This window comes from Sus scrofa, chromosome 4 (genome assembly GCF_054392235.1).
Source record: "Sus scrofa isolate SSC_HxYL_T2T_F1_AM1 chromosome 4, Sscrofa_HxYL_maternal_Yorkshire_Landrace_v2.0, whole genome shotgun sequence".
Lineage (NCBI taxonomy): Eukaryota > Metazoa > Chordata > Mammalia > Artiodactyla > Suidae > Sus > Sus scrofa.
Window position 1 is genome coordinate 88,772,522 of NC_139386.1, and position 22,647 is coordinate 88,795,168.

Here is a 22,647-nt window from a genome sequence, read left to right on the forward strand (position 1 = left end):
CCCTCTCAGGCTGATTAAGAGGGAGCTAAACCTGTTTGTTAACACAAACCAACAATACAGAACCTACCCACTCATTTCAGTCTATTTTAAAACTTAGGGGACTGCAGAAAGAGATTTATGGAGCCATTGAAGTCCTGAATCATGGGCTTATGGGTTATTTTCTCTTCCCCAGACTATGTGAAAGAGTCCCAAGAAAATCATTGTTGAAATTGAGGGTACCTGTGGGAAGGGCAAAATGATATATTATTCTCAAACTGGACATCTGCTTAAGGGATAGATTTGCTGGTTGTTGGAGCAGAGAAAAAAAGGAATAAAAATAATGGTAGGGCAGGGGAGGGTAGGACAGCCTGTGCTCCCACTGTTGGTCACAGTAGGATGCATGGATTTTCCATGAGCAACACAAACACAGCAGAAGGTTTGTGCAGGTTTGTTACCCCACCTAAGAAGGCTTAGCTGTAGGTAAGGCAGCCCAGTCCCTGCAGCTGGAAATGGCAGGAGGTTCTTGGAAAGTATGAAGTTAGAGTTAATTGTCCCATGTTGGAGAGCTAAGGCACAGGGAACCCCTTGAACCTCACTCCGATGCAGGGCCTGGAAGGATGCAATTCAGGCCTGATACACAGGGCTTTTGGGGGGGCAGCCAGTGTTAGGAGAAACAGCAACCAAAAGAGAACCCTACCAGGTGGCTGTCAAGGGAAAACTGGGTGCACAGAAAAGATTCCTCAGAGGTTACTTTGATTTTGAAGTTAATATGCCATTTATTTAAAAATCCATCTCTTTCTGAAGCTTTTACATTCAGCCTACAGATCTTATTATTCTATTTATAGTTCTAGCCATCATTAACAATTGATTTTTAAGAAGCTTTAGTTAACATTTAGTGTCATTTACAAACTTAGTTCAACTCTTTCAAACATTTTAAGTCACATTTATACATTAAATTATTAAAATACTTAATGTGTCCTTTAACTTCCCTGGGTGTCTGATTTAACACACACACAAAAATCTTCCCAATTGCTTGAATAACTCTTAATCAATCTAATAAATTAAATTTATAAAAATCCAAAACTTAGTACTCCTTAAATATTCTAATGCAAATGGATAAACTTAGTAAGATTTTTACTTAAAGTTACAAGTTGAAATTTATTAATCAATTAACCATTTTGAATTAGAATCACAAGATTGACCTGCTACTCTAATATGTCAAATTCTCTTAATCAATGCAAGTACCTAATATATATCTATATCTATATCTATATCTATATTCCTTATTTCAAAATACTATAAGTTTAATTCTCTTAAACATCTGTACACATAATTCCAAATCTTGGGGCTAAAAATGTACTTTCTCACTAATAAAATAATTTGGACCCCTAACCACTTTGAAGGATTCCTTCTCAGTTGTTGAGATTGAAAGAGAATCAGCTTAGAGACAGGGGGACTTAACCCTCTGAGCCCACACCATTCAGTTTCCAGGTCACTCATGGAATGGTGAATCCTCTAACTACCTGCTTCTTTACTTGACTATATTTGTATTTATTTAGCCCATAAGACATTTATATGCATTCCTTCCTAGCTTTTTCTATTCTTTAGGCCACAAAGCTCAAAACTTTAAGAGCTAATCAAATGGGTTAATTAACTGATATCCAACTGAATTCTGGATATCTTTTAATACTCAATCTGTCCTTAAACTAACCAACTTCAAGGTCATTCTATGTACAATGTCAGCAGCATAAAGCTTTTTGAGAGCTTTCTTCTCCATTTTATATTTGGAAAGAGTGGGACCCATGATGAGAAAAGCTGTTGGCCAGAATCTGGACAAACTACACAGGCCCAGGGCTGAAGGCTCCTTCTGTGATCTGTGCCCCAGGCTCCAATGCCAGAGTATGCTCTCTTCAAGCTCTAGGCCCAAGTGAATCCCCATCACCCCACCACAGCTGTGCATCCAAAATAAGGGAGAAATTCCTGTAGGGAACCAAAGTAAGGAGATCAGAAGGGGAAATTAAATCCTTTGGTTGTAGTGTATTAAGTCATTGCAGCACTCACATTCAGCCATTCATATCATCCAAGAAGCCCTGAATAAATGTTTCCATAATGAGACATGCAGAAAGGAGCTTGTCACCCTGTGATAGTCTTTCTGCAAAGAGTTTGATTTAAGGTTGGTATCAGAGCATGAACCATGTTAAAATACAATTACAAAAGAAACAGGAATTTCATTAGTGAATTGCAAGGAACAGCTTGGAACTGAGGAGGCTGGTGAGAGCTGATAGGTGTTAGCAGGGAAAAAGGGGGAGGAGTGTGTAATGGGAGAAGCCACTGTCCCTCTGGTGCCCCTGGAGGCAAGATGGGGATGTGGACATTAGGGAGGGGGAGAGAGAAGAGGACTTCCTCCTTTGAGTTGGGCTTCATGACCCTCTCAGAGGATCTGGAGCTTCTACCTCCTACAAGATTGACCATCAGAATTGCTGCAAACCTTGCGTCCTACATCTTCTGACCACCTCCCATACAACACACATGCCCTACTTTTCTGTTAATAGGACCTTGATTGGCTGCAGAAAGTGCCATGTCTAGGGAATTTGGGTAAAAGAGAATTGGACAACTGGAGATTGAAGGTCCAATTCTATCACGATCAGTGTGACTATGCAAGTACCAATAACTTATTAGCAAGTCACTAAATCCATTTCTAAATCTTAGTTTCCTGTCTGTGATGAAGAGGTCCCTGGCACATAACAGGCACTCAGTAAACAATGCAAGGCTGATTATCTTTGGTTCCAAGTGGGTGGATTACATCAGTGGTCTCAAAAATGGGAGATGCATGCAACCCAGGTGTACAAGATACCTCAAATGGGTGTGAGAAGAAAATATTAGAATTTCTATCAAAATATCTTTTTAATCTAAAAAGGAAGACAATTAAACTTCATTCATCCTTATTTAATAGATTAACATAGTTAATTTTGTAAAAGTGTAAAAAGGCATAAAACTTATGTGTGGCTAGTGCACATAGTAAACATTATAGATGGATTTGCTATAATTATATAATGTGTGTCTTTGTGTGTGGTGAGCACTCAAAATTACTTTTAATTATAGAGATACACAATTTAAAAAAAAATTTTTTTGTTTTTTTTTAAGGCCACATCTGTGACATATAGAGGTTAGGTTCCCAGGCTTGGGGTCGAATCAGAGCTGCAGCTGCCGTCCTACCCCATGGCCATAGCAACACAGGCTCTGAATCATGTCTGCGACCTACACCACAACTTGTGGTAATGCTGGATCCTTAACCTACTGAACAAGGCCAGGGATTGAACCTGCATCCTCTTGGATACTAGTGGGGCTCGTTTCCACTGAGCCACAATGAGAACTCTGTACAGTTAAAATTTTTGACACCATGTCTACACAATTAATACTCCAGAGGGGTAAGGAAAAAGAAAGAGAGAGGGAAAGAAGAGCAAGAGAATAGAAAAGGAGAGCTCTCAACTAGACTAGGGTATCCACAGAGGGAGAGCATTTGCTCTGAGGTACTTCCTCTTACTCCTCTATCATGACTCACTGGCCAGGGCTTCCCAGCTATGATCTCAACAGAGCAGAAGTCAGCTTTGCTTCATTCTCCTTGTATGAAAGTGGCCTAAGAGTTTCTATTCCTATTTTTTTAATTTATTTTTTATGTTTAATTTTATTTAAACTTTTGTTTAATTGAAGTATAGTTGATTTACAATGTCATGTTAGTTTCCAGTGTACAGCACAGTAACTTAGTTATAAATATACACACACAGAAAGTTTTGTCTGGATATATGCCCAAGAGTGGGATTGCTGGGTCATATGGTAGTTCTATGTATAGTCTGGGCACTTATGATGGAACATGATAATGTGAGAAAAAAGAATGTATACATGTATGTGTAACTGGGTCACCATGCTGTACAGCAGAAGATGACAGAACGCTGTAAACCATCTATAATGGAAAAAAATAAAAATCATTAAAAAAATACACACACACCCCTTTTCTATTTTTTTCAGCTCTTTGCCCTTATAGGTTTTACAAAATATTAAATATAGTCCCCTGGCTATTGTTGATTATCTATTTTATACATAATATTGCATATATGTTAATTCCAACCTCCTAGTTTATCCCTACCCCTCCACCCCCTTTCCCCTTCGGTAACCACAAGTTTGTTCTCAAAGTCTATGAATGTCTTTCTGTTTTGTAAATAAGTCCACTTGTATTTTTTTCCCCACATATAAGTGATATCACAAGATATTTGTCTCTCTCTGTCTGATTTACTTCACTTAGTGTGATAATCTCTAGGTCCTCCCATGCTGCTGTAAATGGCATCATTTCATTCTTTCAATGACTGAACAATATTCCGTTTTATATATATATATATATATCTCCTGCATCTTCTTTATCTATTCATCTGAGAATGGACATTTAGATTGCTTCCATGTCTTGGCTATTGTAAATAGTGCGGCAATGAACATTGAGGTGCCTGTATCTCTATTCCTTTTGGAAGCGTTAAGTGGCAGTTTCTTTCCTTTGGGAATAGTTGGTATCTTCCCAGTCTCCTTTCCTGCTCCCTTCCCTCAGGTGGTAGTGGTGGGGGGGAGCAATTAAAGCCTGGGTTTAGTCCCATGTGGATGAGTATGTTTCAAAATGCAGCTTTGTATGTGGTATCTGACAGAATCTCAAAAATCAGGCAGACTTTCAGGTCCTGACCAACATGGAGTTAGCCCACCACAGCTCATCTACCCAACTGATTACAGTGAAAAGCTCTGAGCACAACTTTGAAAAAAAACCGACTGCCCAAGGACTCTGAAAATTACACACTAGCATGCCCCCCCCCAAATTCATTTAAAAATGTTTTTGAAAAGTACAAATTTCATCCACACTAGGTTGGGAAATTAACACTTGAAGAATAATCAGGAGAGGTTTTTGGATATTTGTCCTCTTTGTCTCTCAGCTTTGACCCAAGTTTGGCCCTAATTGTGGATCCAGGCAGCAAGGATAAATAGCAAAAACTTTAAGAAAAAACAACATATCCAAATGTGTGGGATGCACCTAAAGCCATGCTTCCACGGAAGTTTAAAACACTAAATGCCTCTATAGAAAGAAGAAAATCTCAAATTATAAAGCTTCCCCTTAAGAAACTGGGAAAAAAAAGCCAATTGAACTCAAAGAAAACAAAATGAAATAATAAAGATAAAAACAGAAGTCAATGAAATTGAAATGAGAAAAACAATAGAAAGAAGCAATGAAACCAAGCAATAGTTCTTTAGAAAGATCAATAAAGTTGCTAAATTTCTAGCCACACTGACAAAAGGAAGGAAGGAAGGAACGGAGGGAAAGAATGGAAAGAAGAAAGAAGGAAAGAAAAGAAAAAAACACAAAATACCAACATCAGGAGCAAAAGGAGGGAAATTACAGCAGATACCACATATCCTAAAATGATGATAAGGAAAAACAATGACAACTTTATACCCATAATTTTGAAACTTTAGATGAAATAGACCAATTCTTCCAAAGATGAAAATACCAAATCTTATTTTAAAAAACTAGATAATCTAAACAATCCTATCTCTATTCAGGGAAATTGACTTTGTAGTTAAAACTTTTTCAATAAAGAAACTCCAGGCTCAGATGGCTGTGTGAATTCTGCCAAATATTTAAGGAACATAGTATACCAATTTCCAAAAATTTGGAGAAGTGGCTATTTCACAAACTTTCTTTTTTTCCCCTAAATTGACTCTGAGACCTGGGGGTTTGCTGTTCCTTCTTTAGCTTCCTGGGCCTGATGGAAGCTGTCTCAACCATCGCTGGTACCCACGCAAGCCCAGCTTAATAATATGCTGACTCATTATCATTCTTGATCAGCCAACCAAGTGATACTCCAAGGACATCATTGAATTCAGCCACCATGGAGGCAAACTCTGAGCCAAGAGGCTACCCATCCCTAGCCCATAATCTATAGAATACAGAGCAAGGAGGGTCAATTAAATCTTGATTCAAAACCTCTCATCTCTCATCTCTTCTGTGAATGGGTCATGTTCTATAAGGTTACTGGAGCCTCAAATTCCTTTCTAATGGAAATTTTGAATGAAATAAAAACACTTCTTTATGGGAATAATGGAAAATTAAATGAACTAAACATCAGAGGTGTAAAGCCTGTAATATGTACTTGAGAAATGTTTAATTTCTCCCTCACATCGCCCTGCTCTTCCAATATGGGCAAGTTACTCTGGGACTCTTCTCCAAGGTCAAAGAAGTCCTAGCCTTCCCTGAAACAAGCCAGGTAGGACTTACACCTCCAAAATTTCTTCTCAATCAGACCAGTTTAGATAGAAACCTACGTATGTCTCATCTTAACCATTTCACCTCACCTCTCACTTCAGCCCAGGCTAGTCCCCAGCACCCTACCCTCTCTGGGATCCTAACTTCTCCAGACACACATTCAGTACATGATGCCCTGGGCCAGCATGAGTGCTGTATGCATGCTAAGGCTCTCTACCTTGTTCTAGGATGGCTCCAGCTGAGGGGAGGAGTGGGGAGGGGGACTGTATGTGTACCACCTCCAGAGTTGCATCAAACCATAGAGTCTCTAGTGTAACACTCTGCCGACATGTTCAGTTAGTCTCCAATTGGAAGGAAAGAGACTAGGGCATCAAGCTCTTAGGCAGAACCTCACATGTGATGTTGTACTAACCACTCCTTGAAATAAATACGAAAGACAAAGTTCCCCCCACATTGTTCCCACCCTGTATCCCAGCCACAGTTGGGCTACTTGCACCTTCTCTGTGTTCTCACAGGCTTGCTCTGGGAATCTCAATCATTGCCATTAACTCTCCATATCCTGGATCTATTCACCCATCTGTATCATCCAGCAGAATGTGAACTTCATGGCTGGAAAACTGTCTTCATCTTTGTATACCCAGTGCTTGTCGTGGGAGCCCAATAAATGTTTGTTGAGTGAATGAAAAAAGTCCCTCTAAATGAATGAAAAAAGTTCCTCCTATAAACATGCCATCTAAACATTGTACATCTGAGCACGTAGGCCTAGCATTTCCCCGTGGTGTCATAAATGGATGAGTCTGCTTGAATAATTCTCCAGGATAAACTGGCTGCCTTCTGGGCTTTTCTCTTAAATGCAGACTGCTATCAAGGCTGTTAATACTGTTTCCCTGGGTATACCACAGAGGATGCCAGGCTTTATTAGTCTAAGGTGTTTGCTTCATGTAACAACTTTCTTCTTAATGAGCTTGTTTATCTCACCATCTTGGATGTTAATATTGTTGAGAGGGAAGCATGCTGATTGACTGGTACCAAGCAAAGATGAAAATCTCCAGGGAGAGCATCAAATACATGCTACGTGCTAACAATTAGTCGTAACTAAACTCTCTTTCAAAAGAAAAGCAAAGGAAGAAAGGGAAAGAGATGGCTTTAAGATGAGCGATAAAAAATTGGACTTTGAAAAGTTGTTTGCATTTTTTTTCCCTAAGCTTTCAGCAAGATCCATGAGCTAAACTGATAATCTCAAACTCTGCCTTGCAGGGTGAGCCCAGGGACCGACTGGGCTAGTGGCTCACCTCTGAGCCTCTCACTCTGCAGGGAAAAAAATATGCTCTGAACATAAAGACAAAGTTGAAGGTTGAACAGTCCATCCTTATCAATGTTTCCATTTGTAATTTGAATTTTCACTATAGCAGTCTGCTTATTAAAATATAGCATTTCCGGAGTTGCTGGCGTAGCTCAATGGTAAAGAAAGGGACTAGTATCCGTGAGGATATGGGTTTGATCCCTGGCCTCACTCAGAGAGTTAAGGATCCGAGTTACCCTGAGCTGTGGTGCAGGTTGCAGACGTGGCTTGGATCCAGTGTTGCTATCGCGGTGGCCCAGGCTGGCAGCTATAGTTCCAACCCCACCCCTAGCCTGGGAACCTCCATGTGGTGTAAGTGTGGCCCTAAAAAGACAAAAAAAAAAAAATTAAAACAATAAATAAATAAAATACAGCACTTCCTTTGGAGAATGGCTTCTGCACTGGTTTTTCCCTATTTGCTAACTACCTCCTCTCCAGGCCCCCTGTCCACTCTCCTCTGCCCTGTGTGTACATTCTTTTTTTCTCTTCTCTCCTCCCCTCTCTTCTTCATTCCTGTTCTCTCATCTCCTTTCCTTCCCTTCCTTTCCCTTCCCTTCACTTCTCCCCCCCACCCCTCCTCTTTTCTTCAATGCCCACCTTCTCTGCTGTGGGCATAAAGTAAATGAATAGTTGCTTTTAACCGTGTTGGAACTTTGCCAGGGGATGGAGAAAGAAGTTAAGCATTTTCATAAAGGAGTGGCTGCAGTGCTAGAATGTGGAATCCAGAAGAAGAGGAAATGATGGTATGATAAAAGCAAGGACAGTGGAAAAACTGGTAGGACCAATGGTTGGTGATCTTAATAGGGTAGAAAGTAACAGGTGAGTCAAGTAGAGGAAAGGATAGAACTTTGTGCTGGGAATCAAGATTTTGGATGACCTTGTTATTCCTCATGTCTTTCTTATTCTTGTTTTTCACCTTAGCATTCAGTGCAGTGCCTGGCATATAGCCAGCAGCCCCAGAATGAAATCTGCAGAAGTGGATGACTTGTCAGTCTCAGGAAGAACCAAACTACGTAAGAGGAAAGATATTTTGTCTCTGCTGTTAATTTATTTAATATGCATATTGCCAGTCAGTCCTTTCCTCTCTCCTTGTCCTCTCTCCCTCTATTCTCTCCCTCTCTCTCTCTCCCACTCTCTCTCTCTCTCTCTCTCTCTCTCTCACACACACACACACACACACACACACACTACAAACACACAATAAAATCCAGCAAATCTTATGCTTTCTGCTTACCTGAACTTCTGACTCTGGTCTTATTTTAACCTACTCACCTGAGCCTAAAATGCCATCCCTCTGTCCTTTGTTTCCTATAATACCCCTTATCATCTCCTCAGTGAAACTTTTTTGAAGTCCTTCAGCCCAAATAACACGGTTTCCCCTCACGTTCATGGCAGATCATCAGAGCCCCAGTTGTGGCACTTGCTTCATTTTGCCCTAATGACTGACTTTAGTTGTCTTTGCCGCTTGACCGTTAGCTCCTTAGGGGGAGTTTCCAAGTCTGATTAGGTTCTGTGTGCTCCATAGCACAAAGCAGAAATGCCGCAAATCTTTGTTGAATAAATAAATGAATAACCAGAGTTTTCCAAAGAAAGGCCCTATCTAATCAAATGATAACTCAACCGGGTTCTGGCTCAGGGTGAAGGAAACAATAGAAGTAATGAATAGAAAGCTTTTTCCTGAGCTCAGAGAACAAAGTAAATCCCTGTATTTATCAGCAGAGATGGAAATTGAAAGTACTGACTTGAAGAATGGTCCATTAGGTTAGCATTTCCATAAGGACAGAAGAAAAGCCCCAGCACTCAGCTCCCCTGTTTCTCCAGCTGCTTCTAGCTCTCTGGCCACAACAAATCTACTAATGCTTGCTCGATATATTAAAAATAACAGGTGTTCCCATCGTGGCTCAGTGGTTAATGAATCTGTCTAAGAACCATGAGGTTGTGGATCCAGTGTTGCCATGAGCTGACGCGGCTCGGATCCCACGTTGCTGTGGCTCTGGTGTAGGCCAGCGGCTACAGCTCCGATTAGACCCCTAGTTTGGGAACCTCCATATGCCAAGGGCGTGGCCCTAGAAAAGGAAAAGAGACAAAAATAAAAATAAAAATAAAATAAATAAAAATAACAGTAGTAACCATAAGAGCTAACATTTATGTAATATTTAATTGTGCTCTTCACACTTGTCCCATTTATTTCCCACATTCCGTGAAGGTTTGTTTGTAAATATTCATCTTTATTTGTAAATGCCGTGTTGTTTTTTTTTTTATCTCTCTCTCTCTCTCTCTTTTTTTTTTTTTTTTTTTTTTTTTGTCTTTTTAGGGCTGCACCCATGGCATATGGAGGTTCCAGGCTTGGGGTCTAATTGGAGCTGCAGTTGCTGGCCTACACCACAGCCACAGCACTTCAGGATCCAAGCTATGTCTGAGACCTATGCCACACCTCACGGCAATGCCAGATTCTTAACCCACTGATTGAGGCCAGATATCGAACCTGCATCCTCATGGATGCTAGTTGGATTCATTAACTGCCGAGCCACGACGGGAACTCCTAGAGCTAACATTTATATAATGTTTAATTGTGCTCTTCACACTTGTCCCACTTATTTCCCACATTCTGTCAAAGTTTATTTGTAAATATCCATCTTTATTTGTAAACGCCATTTTTGCTTTATCTTATTTGCAAGATATTATTTGTATTTGTAAAAACCCATTTTTATAGGCAAACAAGCTGAGGCATGAAGAGATTACAGTATTTGTCTAAGGATATTTAACTAGTAAGTAGGCAAACTAAAATCTCAGTTCTAAATCATTTGAATCCAAATCCTGTAGGCTTTTGATTTTTTAAATTATTTCTTAAAGAATCCCCAGGACTCCACAGGGGCATGTATTGCTCTGAAAATCATATCAGAGGATTGGGAAATGAAGGCCCCAAGGAACTTGGTTGACCCAACCGCATAGAACACAGACCTCTTGTCTCTCAACCCAGAGCATCTTCAGCCAAGATACGGCACTCCTCAGGGTAGTAAGAACATGGAGAACCCTTCCACCTTTTCATTCTGAATCCCCTATTCTTCCTTAGTAAAGGGACCCAAATCTTGAGTTATAATATAATCCACTAAAAATGGCCCTTTTGGGGAACCATCACTTCCAAGGAGAAAGTGGCTCCCACTCAAGCAAAACTGGTCATATGAAAGAGGTCCTTGGAAGAGAGTCATTCTGAGGTCAGAGGTGAGGAGCTACCCCAGCTTCCTGAGTCTGGAGGACCATGGAAATGAGAGCTTTGCTTATAAGGAGCTTAACATGGGGTTGAGCCACAGAAATGTAAAAAGAAAAATGATGGAGGAAGAAATACATTCTTAAAAATCCTGAATTTTGTTTTGTTTTGTTTCCCTGCAAAAGGGAGCATGAGGAAAGGCTATTGTGAAGAAAAAGAAAACAGACAGATAGAAAAGTTAATTTGTAGGAGGCAGACACCTGCACATAAATAAATGAGAGTAGGCAGTTCACTCAACATTTGTTTCAGTTCTCACATCTATAAAATGAGATGGGACCATCTTTCCCTGCATAACTGAGGGATTATTTTCAGGATCCAGCAAGATCGCATGGTGATCTTGATGTCCTAAGGCAGCCAGTGATTGCCTCAGGGCCACTAGTAGCCATCTGTGCCATGTGTGCATGTCCCTGATTAATGTGACACTGTCTCTCAAACCAGGACCCAGGAGTATTCTCAAGAGTGTAAGTGATGGTACAAGAATTTTTAAATTTTGCATTTACATTTGGCTAGTCATCTAAAAAATTTTCATCTAAACATTTTTAAAACCATCTAAAGAAAACCTCCTGACCTAGTCTTACCCTTTGATTTCTGTATCCACAGTAGGCTTGTCGGTACTGGCTTTGCTGGTGCTTTCTCTTCTCCTTGACCTCTCAGAGTGAGAATGTCACCTATCCTTACTCTGTTGATACTTCTGACTCTGCTCCTTGGTCCTTTCCTCTTCTCCTTTTATACTCACTCACCTAGGGATCTCATCCAATCACGTGGCTTTAAGTATCATATATAAGCTGCCAACTCCCAGATGTTAACTCTGGCCCAGACCTCTCTACTGAACATGAGCCCAACTGTCTACTCATCACCTGCACTTAGATGTCTGATAAGATGACCTTATATCTTGGGGGTGGCCTGGGACAGTTCTGGATGACTCCTGTTGTTCCGGCATGATTATTGATAGCATCTCCACACTCAAAAGTGTCCTGGTTTGGGTAGTAAATTCTATGATTACCTTGCCAACCAGCTTCCCAAACTCAACATCTCCAAACTGAACACTTGATTTTCACGAAATAGCCCTATTCACTCTCTTCCTTATCCCAGTCAAGGGCAGCTAAATCCATCCAGTTGCTCATGCCAAAGACTCTTAGCTCCTTTCTTTCCCTCACTCCATATTCAAACCAAAGGGAAATCCTTTGGCTCTTAGGAACACACCAAGAAACTGACCATCAGCTCCACCTCTGCTGCTACCATCCTGGCTAGCACCACCATCATCTTTCATACACCTCTTTGTAAAAGTCTTCTACTCCAACTTCCTTGCCCACAATCTAACCTCAAGACGAAAGCTAGGGAGATGGAACTTAAAGATAGGTCGGATCATGTCAAGCCTTGACTGAGAGTCCTCCAATGAGATTCCATTCTCCCAAACTAAAAGCCAGAGTCCTTACCCATGCCCATGTGGGCTTAGGAGAATTGGCTACCCATCACCTCTCTGACTACTCTCCCCCATCACTCACTCCCATCTGGCCCCACCATCCTCTTTGCCAGGCACTTACAGCCTTAGTATTGGCCCTTCCTTCTAGCTGCTGCTACTCTTCATCTCTTTCAAGCCTTTGCTCAAATTTAACTTTCTCAATGAGGTCTGATGGTACCACTCTGTTTAACATTGCAACATCTGCCCACATCCCCAATCCTGATCCCCAATCCACCTACTCTGTCTATTTTTTCTCTCCATAGCCTCTCTTAGTTTCTAACACACAATATACTCTACATATTTATTAATCCTCTTGTTTATTGACAGTCTCCTCCATTATGATGTAAGCTCTACAAGGGTAAAATTCTTTTTTTCTGTTTGGTTTAGTGATGTAGTCTGAGTACCTAGAGCAGTTTCTGGAACACAGTAGGTTCTAAGTAAATAATTTTTGAATAATACTATTTTATTTGTCCAAAGCTAAGAAGAAAAGAATTTAGGAGGATGTATTTAAAAAATGAAGTCTTCTTATCAATTGAAAAGCATACGATGTTATGGTGCAAATGTTTCACACCAGTTTGAATTTTTAAAAGGAGTGAAAGAAACAAGCCATCACTTGGCAGATGAGAGTATAAGTACGATGAACTCAAGAGAATTATTCAGCACTTAATACCTTATGCACATTTAGATGTCAAATCAGTTTCACAAACCAACCTCAACCATCACATTAAAGTAATGCCCATTTGAACTGTATTTCATTTTGGCTTCATTTAGATTTAATTTATAAATTCATTTTGGTTTTATAATTGTATAGAAATTAATAAGCACAAGGAGTGGTTTCACATATATTCATTATTTAAAACACACACAAAATAGTAATTTAAGTTAGTCCTCTGGATTCATAGAAGTTTTTCTTCCTTTAAAAAAGACCCACACAGGAGGAGTTCCCATCGTGGCGCAGAGGAAATGAACCCAACTAGGAACCATGAGGTTGTGGGTTTAATCCCTGGCCTTGATCAGTGGGTTAAGGATCTGGCATTGCCGTGAGCTGCGGTGTAGGTCACAGACGTGACTCAGATCTGGTGTTGCTGTGGCTGTGGCATAGGCTGGCAGCTGTAGCTCTGATTAGACCCCTAGCCTAGGAACCTCCATATGCCATGGGTGTGGCCCTAAAAAGACAATTAATTAATTAATTAATTTAAAATAATTTTTAAAAGACCCAGACAGTAAAGTTCAGAAAAACACTGATCTAGAACGTATTTGAACTTTTTAGGGCTACATCAATCAGAGTGCCCTCAACCTCTTATCTGCCCAGATGTGAGGCAAATTCAACTCATTGGTAATTCTGTCTTCCAGGTCAGCCAAGCTCATTACCACTCTCATCTCCTGCTGTTCAACGATTTGCCTCATTAGTCCCCCAAGCATAATTAAGTGCCCACCCTGTGCCACAAGGTGACCTAGGTGCCAGGCATGCAAACATGAAGATGGTGGGGTGTCTGCTACTTTGAGCCACTTTAACACCGTCTTCCCCACAATCTAATACCTTATGTGTCAATAGTATTTGTAGTTCACAAAGTGCTCTAGTGCTGTGTTGCTTTCTTTCTACTAGCATCACCTGAAAGATGGGGCCAAGACTGCATTCTTGCTACCTGTCTGACCTGCATTGTCAGGCTCTGCTGTAAATGTCCATCTGCTATCTGGACACAGAGTGTTACATGGCACCTTCAGGGCATGTCACCAGATCTGCTTCTTCCTTGCTTTGGCTGAGGCCAACTCTTGACCCAGAAAGCCTTGTGAGCACCAGGGAACCAGTTTCACTTGGACTTAATGTTTTCGGCATCTGTAGTTGTAGCAAGCACCCTTTCCTGCCTTCAGCCAAAGCTTTGTCCTGCCCCTATAGCTCAGGCTGTTCAAAATGTCTCTGTGGATTGTTTCCCCCTTTTATTTCTCTCCTATCAGTGCACCTGTTAAAAACAGATAAAAATTGACAATCCACACACATCAGTGTTGGATGGACTTTTTTCCTGAATAATGCTTTGCATTCAGATAGCACTGTTCTCTTAGAGAAGTTGTTATCCTCATCCTCATTTACTAGATGAGAAAATGGATGAGTGGGGAAGTGATAGTTTTGTCTGATAATAATCACACTGAGAGGGGGTGGAATTTTCCAATAACTATGGTGTAAGCAAAACACTTCCATCAGAAGTGCAACCTCAGGACAGAGGGCATAGAGAAGGAGGCTGTGCAATATTAGGTTTACAGAAATTAATAAAAATAACTTCCATTGGCTGGCATGTGGTAGATGCCTGATAAACATTTGTTGTATGAATGGTTGACAAAATGATGTCACACTATCTCACTTTGTCTTCCTAACTGCTCTGTGCGGTAAAGTGGAACCAGTATATATTCCAAATTTATGGTGAAAACATTGAGGGGCTGAAAAGCTCTCAGTATTACACAGCTCAGGCCAGAACAAAGGTTTCTAACCACAGAATCATGGCCCATAGTATTTGGAATCAGTTTAGAATCCTGATTCCTTCACTTACTAATAGTATCATTTGGGTGGTAAATGGTAATAATAATAATAGCCCTGTTTTTGGAGTTTTGATGAAAGTTAGAGATAATTTCTTAAAGGATCTAATATAATGTATGGCTCAGAAAAGAGGACCAATGAATTGTGGTGATAATTCATATTTTATACTAAACTATCTCCATATATGATCCTTCTTATTGAAAACTCTACTTTCAGAAAACGGAGATGCAGTGTACAGAGAGATGGAAATAAAACTTATCAAACAGAATTCTTAACCAGCATCAGTCCTATAGCAGGAGAGGCTGGGGGCAATGGAAACGTGGGAAGGAGGATGCTGATATAACCAGCTTTGGACTAAATAGGGCATGCTCAGGCAATTCCCCTTTGGTGCTCCCTCCGACCAACATCTGTCCATTCTCCAATTCCCTCTGTGATGTGCAGACCTTTCAATGGTCCACATGGCACTGAGTTTTACATTAGTTCTCCTTACTTCTCAACTTACTGAATCTTATTCAACTACCAACAGGTGATCCGTCTTCTCAGTCTGGTACACAGGCTGACATCCCAAGGGAGTGATGAAATCGGTGGTCCTGAGATCCATCCCAGGGGAAAGGAATTCTAGAGTCATTCATTGTTCAGTAAGAGCTGTGCTCGTGTTGGGACCATGAAGATGGTGGAAAAACTGCAGCCAGCCTGGAGAAGCTCATATCTTAGATGGAGAGAAAGATGAGTAAATCAATGTGTAAGGATAGCTTCTTACTGTAGACAATTGGGATTGATAAAGCTTTGTGGAAGAGGTTGTTTGGATCCATTCTTACTAGCTACTGTTAATGGGTTCTGTTCTATTTTCTTTACCAAAGATGTCTAAGTTGATCCAGACAATAACTCTGGAGTTATCATTCCCATTTTAAGAGTTGAGAAACCTGAGACTTGGGGAGGCTAAATAGCACACCTAAGGTTTGGCTAGAAGCAACACAGAGAGCTAAACCCTCTATCTGTCCCATATCTTCCTTGTACACTGTTCCTGGAAGGGTGAGAAATGGCAAAGGGGAAAAGGTAAGTCATTCTAGGTCCAAAAGCACAGCCTGGGAGAAGAAACCCTTAATAATCTTAATAATGAACTCTGAGACTTTTTTGTACATTTTCACCCACGTTTCTTTGCTCAGGTGTGTCACCCACTCCTTCCTTACCTGGCACACAAAACATCTGCTGGCCAAATCTTTCCCATCATATCTCCCAAGACCACGGGCTTGGGAGTCAGACAACCTGGGAGCAAATCTTATCTCCACCACCTACTGAAGCAGAGAGTCAGTTAATACCCTTTATGACTCAGTTTCCTCATCTGTAAAATGAGAAACAAAACACTACCTTCCTCACAGAGTTACCATGAAGAGTCAATGATTTCTTAGTGTAAAGCACTTAATACAATGTCCGACAAGTGACAAATGCTCAATGAACATTGCAATATCCTTGTAACTATTACTATTTTTACCATCTGCAGGAGCCCTCAATTTTGACCACACTCCTCATTTCACTGTTTCCTAAACACACCTTGCACTTTTCTATCCCCAGGTCTTTTGCTTAATGTTCCCTTCAATTGAGCTGCCCTTTATTCTGTCTCTTAGAGTTTTTTTAAAATTCATCTGGAATACATAGCAAAGTATCCTGCACACATCAGGTCCCCGGCAACTCTCTGTTTAATTAATTATCAAATAGGTGTTTCCATCATGGTTCAGCAGTTAGTGAACCTGGCTAGCACTCATGAGGATGCAGGTTCAGCCGTAAAAAGACAAAAAGACAAAAAAAAAATCAAATAGATGTTAATAACGCTATTAGGAGTTTCCACTGTGGCACAACAGGGTCAGTGGCATCTCTGGAGCATTGGGATGCAGTTTCAATCCCCAGCCTGGCACAGTGGGTTAAGGATCCGGTGTTGCCACAGCTGAGGCATAGATCGCAACTGCGACTAGGATCTCATCCCTGGCCTGGAAACTCCAGATGCTGCAGGGGGCCAAATAATAATAATAATAATGATAATGCTAAATATATAATACACTAGAACTTATCCAAAGCTCAACAATCATGTAGAAATCAGAATTTCTTATAGTGTCATGTTAGCAGATTGACTGCAAGTGTTTTCTGAACCAAAGAAAATTTAAGTTATGTGCTCCATGTCATAAGAACATGGTGTGTTATTTTATATTCTAATTCTTTGAACATTAGTAATCACTTTATAAAATGTTTCATTTCCATCTTCTATCTTCTCTGCAAAAAAGGAAGCCAACTGTAACTGGTTGTGATAATATCACCTTGAGTTTGAACTCAAATATAACAGTGACAACATTTGCATGTAAACTTGAACTTTTCAAACCAGTCTCCCAGGCATCACCTTCATCTTTTCAAATTTTCCAGCAGCATGGGCACAAATGACTTCAGGGTGGAGTCCAGTTGAGGCCAGAGTCAATATCTTGGGGAGTTCTTATTGTGCCCCAGTGGGTTACGAACCCGACTAGTATCCATGAGAATGTGGGTTCAATCCCTGGCCTCACTCACTGTGTTAAGGATCTGGCATTGCCTTGAGCTGTGGTGTAGGCTGCAGATGTAGCTCGGATCCAGCATTGCTGTGGCTGTGGTGTACGCCAGTAGCTGTAGCTCTAGTTTGACTTCTAGCCTGGGAATTTCCATATGCCACAGGTATAACCTTAAAAAGGAAAAAAAAAAAAAAAAGTTCCAGAATCAGCAGATTGCAGCAGCATCCACAACAAGCCTAGAGCTTCGGGAGAATAAAGCTGCAAGTTAGGTCTGTCTCCTTGCTCCCTTCCCAGAATAGACAGAATCTGGCTAGGTCCCTCCCACCAAATGAGACAGCAGCCTCAGGTAAAGAAAGAATAAACATTTCTCTTGGCATCAACCTCTGTCCCCTTAGAAGTTTCCGATACAAATGTGAAAATTGTTACCTGATGCCACTCAAGCCACCCATCTCCAGACACCTGCCATTGGTATAATATAGACCAAGCTGCACAGTCTGCTGGAACTTTGAGAACTTACATTCAATGCATGCTAAAGAGCTGCTTACCAGGAAAGACTGATTTTACTTCATTAACTCATCTGCAACCATGTAACACACTGCCCCAAATTTCCCTGGTGAAGAACATGGCAAAAGAAAACTAAAAAGACAAAGAGGAAAGCGAGAACTATTTTGCCTTCATGAAGGCAAGAAGGGAGAAACACATTTTAAACGTTTCTAGAGTAAGATTTTTCTCCTCTTAAAATAAGATGTTCTCCTTAAATCCAGGAGTACTGTATATTAATGAATCTGGCTATAAGCAACAAAAACTGTAATATTTAATTAGCTTAAAGGTTATGTTATATTCAGGGAAAGTTTTTAAAAGATGTCTATTTTGAACACAAAGAAAATGTATACACTGTTTTTATTTTAATAAAAGCAGTAGCTAATAATGAGAACTTACCATGTGCCATTGTTGGAAGCATCTTAAATACATTTACTCCTTTCATTCTTATAGGAACAATTTGAGCTACTTATTATCTTTATTTTATATCAGGAGGTTAATATGTCCAAAATTACACAACAAGCAAGGGATAAGGGTGAGATATGAACCATGGTGGTTTGACTCCAGGGTCCATGGCAGTTTCCTCCTACCCCCGCTTAGCACATAGTGAACAAATTTTCAAACTTGATCTGTTTGAAAGGGCATTAAAGTATTAATCTGTATATTGGGTCAGTCCTAACTTAAGACACTCCCTCCCTACCTACCACCCATTCTATCATTTCCTGGGATATGTGGATGCCAAGGTAGGGCCAGTAACTCAAAGCCATCTCCCTAAACCACCCCAGGAAGCATGGGAGACAATAGACAAAAGCCAAGAAAGCCAAAATCCTTGAGGGATAAATAACTTATAAATTCTAACAAAATGCCACCACCAGGGGTCACAGGATCTAATCCCCTTGGAGATGTACAGCCACTAATAGCATGTCCCTAAAGGAAACACAGGAATCTCGAAATTAAATGTGTGATGCTTCTAAGGAGTTGGCCAACCAAGGGGAATGATAATGGGTGGGCAGCTGCTGTTAAGTTCTGAAGGAGCCCTGAGGCCACCCCCTTGGGGAGGGACAGCAAGGAGGTCCCCTTTATTTTTTCTTTTTAGGGCCATACTTTCAGTGTATGGAAGTTCCCAGGCTAGGGGTCGAATCAGAGCTACAGCTGTTGGCCTACACCACAGCCTACACAGACCTGGGGAGGGGAGCTCTGGCACCCACCTAAGGATGGATTTCATTTTTGTTTCAGGGCAGGGTCCCTCTGATGGCTGGAAGTCAGAGGGGAAACCAACGTGAGATCTGAGCGGTGTCTGCAGCCTATACCACAGGTCGCAACAACGCCAGATCCTTAACCCACTGAGTGAGGCCAGGGATCAAACCCACATCCTCACAGATCCTAGTCGGGTTCATTAACTGCTGAGCCACAAAGGGAACTCCCAGGAGGTCACTTTTTGGAAGTCCCTGTAAACATTTCACCAGCATTAGGCTCAGCATAGCTCTCCTTCCCTTTCTCTCTCCCACCAGCACAGGATTCTAACTCCATTTGAGGAAAAGTTTCTTACTATTGCCAGAGTGTGAGAAGAAACCATTGAAATGCCAAGTAAGGCTGATCATGCATCTTAAACCTATTGGACTCAAGTTCCCTAGTGGCCTCAATAGTCTCCCTCAGCAACATCCCCCTTCCTCAAGCCAGCTCCAGATGGCTGGAAGAACACTCATCATCATCTCTGTTTCTGAAACAGCTTGGAGAGGGTGCTGGTCAGCCTGCAGGGTGAGGCTAGCATTTGGCTTTGATCCTGCTCCGAATATTGACAGAAGAGGGATGAGGCCACTCTGCAGAGGAGGCCAGTGCCTTGCTTCCCCCTGGGCTCGAAGGTATCCACAGTGCATAAGCCAACCAGCCAGCCATACCCTTCCTCTTTGACTTTGAACTCCAGGAAGCCAGAGGCAGCCTATGCCTTATTAAAATTACCTTCAGGGAAAACAAAAACAAAAACAAAATCAAAACTTACATCTGTTGGAATTGCCTTAATCCCGCAATCTTTGGCCACAGGTGTGTTTCTTTAAAAACATGTATTTTTACCTGTCTTTGTTATAAATCAAGTGCTGTGCTAAGCTCTAGGGTAGAGAAAGGGAAAAGAAGTGATGGAGAAGACAGAAAAGATGGGCATAGGCACATCTAATATAAGGGAAAAATGAACAGAAAATGAAAACAAAACTCAAGGTCAACCAGACATCTATGTTGAGAGGTGAAAAGAACAGCTTAAAAAGAAACACACCCACTCACGCCTGCAGGCTGAGAGCAGGTTCTGGGCAGGGAGAAGAAACTGAGTATTAGACAGGAGCCATTAAATTCCAAGCTGGAGCCCCAGAAGCAGGAAGACCTGGCTGGAAAAATCCTCATCCATTTTGACCTGGGGAGGGGAGCTCTGGCACCCACCGAAGGATGGATTTCATTTTTGTTTCAGGGCAGGGTCCCTCTGATGGCTGGAAGTCAGAGGAGAAACCAATACAGTCTTTTGTTTGTCCTCACTACTGTCCCAGGAAGAGAGGATTGAAAGGGAACACGTTACTGGCGGTGTTTCCCTTGGGAAATGCCCTGCAGAGTAGCCTTAGCAGAGAACAGGGTCTCAGAGAGCATAGGTCTGAATTCCAACTTGTAGGGCCTGTGCTCCCTGAGATAAGTGCTTTGCTTGTCCCATAAATGATGCCCACTGACTTCCCTCCCATACCAGGGCAAATGCTTGCCCCACTGGGTGCCTCTCTCAGAAGTCATGACAACACAAACTGAGTTTACAGGACAGAGGAAGAGGACACCAGCTGCTTACAGCCAGCTCTGGGGGGAGAAAGGAAGATGTATAGCACTGGACAGCCTCTGTGCTTTCTGAGTACAAAGAATCTCTAGCAGCTCCTGATTGATCAGAAGTATTCCAAGACACTCTAGTCATAGCTGGAACTCTCTGTGCCAAAAGGATTTTAGAATGTCGATAGAGTCACTGTGTTCCACCGCACTGTGATTTGTGCATGGTGCAAGTCTATTACAAAAGCACCTGAGTATATCATTCTGCTAAACATGGGACGTGATTGCAAGGGGCACTCAGTTAATATGCTGATACCCACAAGATCCTCGGGCTATAAAAATACACTGCTGTTCTGCTATATAGTTACTGCTCCAGGATCGATGCTGTGTGCAAGGGGAGTTCTATTCCCAGTAGCAACTTCAAGCAGCTTGCAAGAAGGGAAACTTTTAAGAGGCAAAAAGTTTATCTGTAACTGTTACGAAGTGCTAGTGACAGTCTGCCCGGGGAGGGGGGGGGTGTGTAACCATCACTGCGAAACTCTTAGGAACTCCTTTAGCTGATTGGAGGACGACTTGGTGACTCACGGGGCCAGTTCAGGGGGAAAAAAGGACTGGAACATGATTTTTTTTTTCATTTGCCAATTTGTTTGTTTTTTCACCCAATCAATAATTATTGAGTATCAAGAACCATTCTAAACGGTGTGAAAATAAGACCTGATCTCTTCTTTTAACTTGGACATCATTGCTTTGGGGGAGAAGATGAAGCAGCACAAAAATAATTACAATAACAAGTTTAGAAGCTTACATGTGTACAGAGATCTCCATGCTTTATTTCATTTGACATTCATAGAAAATCTATGAGGTAGGTAGGAAAATATTATTGTGTCAGAGTCAACCAGGCAAAGACCACTGGAAATAAGATTGTGGTGAATAAAGTTGGATTATTATCTGCTGCAGCAAGGAACCTGCATACCATGAAGACCTGTGAGGTGTCTCCAAAGGAAGGGGACAGGAAAGAGGTCCTTTTAGGGTTTGGAGAGCTCAAATAGCCATGGGAAGGGCTTGGCAGGAATAAACTAGAAAGTTGCTGGAACAGTACATGGCCTTGTATTTAGAACACATGGGTCTGTTCAGAGTCACTGTTAGATTAGTTTGTCTGTGGTCTTATCTTGGACTTAGAGATTGGAACAGACTGGTGTTGAAAGAGCAGAAGCTTAGCTAGCTTGTGATGAACATCATGCTTTTGATTTGGTACAGCTTATCTCTTGGGCCAAATATAGTGCTGTCCATTTGGAAAAACTGTGGTGTGTTTTTCAAATCTCAGTACCCTCCCTCCACAGTTTAGCTGTCAGTGAGATCCTTATTCTCTTTATCAATTGTTATTAATATTATTTAAGTTTTACAAGTGAAGATACTAAAACTCAGGATTCAAAAATGTCCCCATCCTCAGGAAGCTTTGCAGAGGCCCAAATAAATGAAGGTCTCTTGGGAGTTCCCATCATGGCTCAGTGAAAATGAATCTGACTAGTATCCATGAGGATGCAGGTTTGATCCCTGGCCTCGATCAGTGGGTTAAGGATCTGGCATTGCCGTGAGCTGTAGTGTAGGTCACAGACGTGGCTCAGATTCTGCGTTGTTGTGGCTGTGGCGTAGACCAGCTGCTACAGCTCTGACTTGACCCCTGGCCTGGGAACCTCCATATGTCATGGGTACAGCCCCAAAAAAGACCAAAAGAAAAAAGAAAAAATACCCCAGGTATCTTGATTTTAAAGGGTGGCACAAATAGGTTACCTTGACCGAGGAAATCTGTTCAAACTACAACTTCTCTCTTGCGCTATACGTCTTTGCATGACTTTCCTTCTTATTTCCTCAAACACAACCCAACTTACAACATGTAGCATCATAACTGAGTG

The 22,647-nt window shown here is 41.3% G+C and overlaps 1 protein-coding gene across 2 annotated transcripts in view; it reads right to left on the reverse strand.

Annotated features, from left to right (window-relative positions):
- The window catches only part of LOC100151788 (flavin-containing monooxygenase 5-like), a 281,467-nt gene that overhangs the window by 98,981 nt on the left and 159,839 nt on the right, over nucleotides 1–22,647 (reverse strand). Inside the window, exon 3 of one of the 2 annotated variants that reach the window (XR_014843938.1) lies at nucleotides 12,714–15,585. The exons of the other annotated variant lie outside the window; for it this stretch is intronic. The gene's annotated coding sequence lies outside the window, so the exon portion shown is untranslated. Of the gene's footprint in view, nucleotides 1–12,713; nucleotides 15,586–22,647 lie in introns of those variants that run through there. 2 annotated transcript variants of the gene reach the window in all.